The sequence below is a fragment of the Mastomys coucha genome, unplaced genomic scaffold (assembly GCF_008632895.1).
Source record: "Mastomys coucha isolate ucsf_1 unplaced genomic scaffold, UCSF_Mcou_1 pScaffold13, whole genome shotgun sequence".
NCBI classification, from domain to species: domain Eukaryota; kingdom Metazoa; phylum Chordata; class Mammalia; order Rodentia; family Muridae; genus Mastomys; species Mastomys coucha.
The window spans coordinates 5,628,295-5,631,192 of NW_022196895.1; the positions used below are offsets into that span (position 1 = coordinate 5,628,295).

The window sequence follows — 2,898 nt, forward strand, 5'->3', positions numbered from 1 at the left end:
CACCTGTTTGATTGTGTTTTCCTGTAGTTCTTTAAGGGATTTTTTGTGTTTCCTCTTGAAGGGCTTCTTGCTCTTTACCTGTGTTTTTCTGTATTTCTTTGAGGGTACTATTGATGTCTTTCTTAAGGTCCTGTATCATCATCATGATAAGTGAATTTAGATCTGAATCTTGCCTTTCCAGTGTGATGGTGTGTCCAGGACTTGCTATGGTGGGAGAATTGGGTTCTGGTGATGCCAAGTAACCTTGGTTTGTGTTGTTTATTTTCTTACTCTTGCCCCCTGCCATCTGGTTATCTCTAGTGCTACCTGCTCCTACTAAATCTGTCTGGAGTCAGTCCTTTCTGTGATCCTGGTTGTATCAGAACTCCTCAGAGTCAGGCAGTCTCTGTGACCTTGTGATTCTGGGATCCTGTGACCCTGGTCTTGTTAGAGCACCTGGGAGTGCAGGAGCTTCCTCTGGTGTTGTGGGACTGGCTGTGGAGCCTGGGCCCAAGGTCTGCTCAGGACACCAGCCCAGAGAGACCAGAAGGAACCTGAGCCACTCTGCTGGTGAAGTTCCTGTGTGCCTGGTCCCGAAGGTCCCAGTTGCTCCTGGTGTTGGGACAATTGTTGGAATCCTCCTCACCTCTGATCCTGAGAGTGTCAGATCGCCTGGGAGTGGAGCTTCCTCTGAGTGTTGTAGGACTGGCTGCAGAACTTGTGCCCAAGGTCCTCTCAGGACACCCATGACCAAATTTATTTATCCGTGATTCTCCCCACTCCAACTACATAGGGTTAACATGGGACAAGTACTAAACATAATAATATAATTTAATTTTTAAATCTTCCTACTTAAATCTCCTAACAACTCCTTTCTGGAACATCCTACACTGTTATCACAGCAAAAATTAAGTGCATAAGGCACTTGTTTATTGGTGCACTAGACCTGACTGCGGACAATCTATGAACTTGAGGTTAACTTGGAATTTTGGAATTGAGGCTTACTGCTCAACACTACCAGATACTGAATAAATAAATTATACTGTTCTTCCAAATTCCAAATCGAAATTTCTAAAATTAAAAGCAAAGAGATTCTGAAAACAACAGAAATAATACACAAGAAACATGTAATTGCTTCAAGCAATGCACAAAAAAGAAGTTACAGAAGGAGAGAGGAAGAGAATAAGTAGTCAGAACAATAATGAACCAGAGTGTCTGCTGGAGTGGTTTGGGGTTTGGGAAGTGCACGGGGTGAAGATGGCAGCAGAGTGAAGGACGGATTGAGGGAGTTCATGACAGGGACAGGTGGTCACTCAGGAGGACTGGGCCAGTTTCTTCCTGAAGTCACCTGGCTGGGACCTGCAGATTGCACTTGCAAGCATTTATGAGGATGGAGGGGATGAAGACATTGTGACCATTTCACAAACAACCCCAAGTTCAGTGTCCAGAGGCACACAGCTCCTAGTGATAATAGAGTGACATCCTTCAGAGACCTCTTTCATGACCAAGAAGGAGGAAGAGGAGCGACAGAGAATTTATGCTGGAGGCTCAGACAGAAGTGGACAGCTGCTTGTTGGCCTTCCTAGGAAGAAACGTCCCAATGAGCTGGTGGAAGATCTGTTTAAGGATGCCAAAGAGCATGGGGCCCTAGCTGTGGAACAAATGACCAAGAACCTTAGGGAGACCTAGTAAACCTAAACCGAGACCGTTTACAAGGGGGGCTAACGCCTTGGAACAGCACCAGAGGAAGATTCTTTCAATGTGACAGGAGAAAGGAGGCAGCATTCAGGCCAAGATGTACATGTAGTCCTAAAGTTAAAACTGGAAGACCTTAGAAGCTACCAAGACCCATCCAATGCCAAGATTCTGGAGTCTATCCGTAAAGAGGAGATTCCTGCTGAGCTTCTGAGTTTAGCTCACAGTGGTCAGGTGATTGGGGGAAGAATTTCTTGAAGCTCAAGGGAGCTTTCAAAGTTTTCACTGGCGAGAGCCAGAAACTGGGCAGCACAGCCCCCAGGTATTAAAGACTAGCTCTCCAACTCAGCAAGCAGAAAATGAAGCTAAAGCTAGCTCATCCATCTTAATAAATGAGGCAGAACCTACCACGGACATCCAAATGCGGCTTTCAGATGGTGGGAGGCTGGTGCAGAAATTCAACCACTGCCATAGGATCACCAACATCTGGCTTTTCATCATGGATACCCAGCCAGTTATAGCGGCCACCAGTTTTGTCCTTATGACTACCTTCCCTAACAAAGAGCTGGCTGATAAGAGCCAAACCCTGAAGGAAGCCAGTCTTCTCAACGCTGTCATTTGTCATCGTATAGCGGTTAACAAAACCACCCAGCTGCTGCCGCACCTCCCTGTGTGTCTCCCATGACTGTGGCCATGCTCATGGGGATTACTTCCTGCCCCCTGTGCACACCTAGCCTTTTTAGTGCCATCTCAATCAAAGCTCTGGATTCTTAGACTTTGGTTAGACATTTGTTTTCTCTTTAGTTGTATTTCCTGGGTTTTTGTTATGACTTCAAAGAAAAAAATCCAAAAATTTGAAAAAGAAAAAATAGTGAACAAGAATTTAGAATTTCTTCCAATTGATCTCAGGCACACAGAACCTATCAAGGAAGCACAGAAAACAGCAATATATAGAATATATGGAGTTAGGAGAGACTACACAGAGGCTTATGAAATTCAAGCTCCATAAAACCATAGAATAGCAAATCTTGAAAAGAAAAAAGAAACTAGGGAGAGGCAATAATACTCTAGAAGTATTATGTATAATACTCAACAAAGCTCTAGAAGTCCAGAGCTAAGAATTGTACCCAATTCATTCCAAGGAAACTAGCCTCAAGGCTTGAAGTGAAGAAAAGCATTGAGAGAAATCAACAACAGACACCTGCCTAGAACTCTGTTCCTTCT

The 2,898-nt window shown here is 44.4% G+C and overlaps 1 pseudogene; it reads left to right on the plus strand.

Moving 5' to 3' along the window:
- LOC116087790 overlaps nucleotides 1–2,359 on the plus strand; it is an 8,331-nt pseudogene extending 5,972 nt beyond the window's left edge.
- Nucleotides 2,360–2,898: the final 539 nt, after the last annotated feature.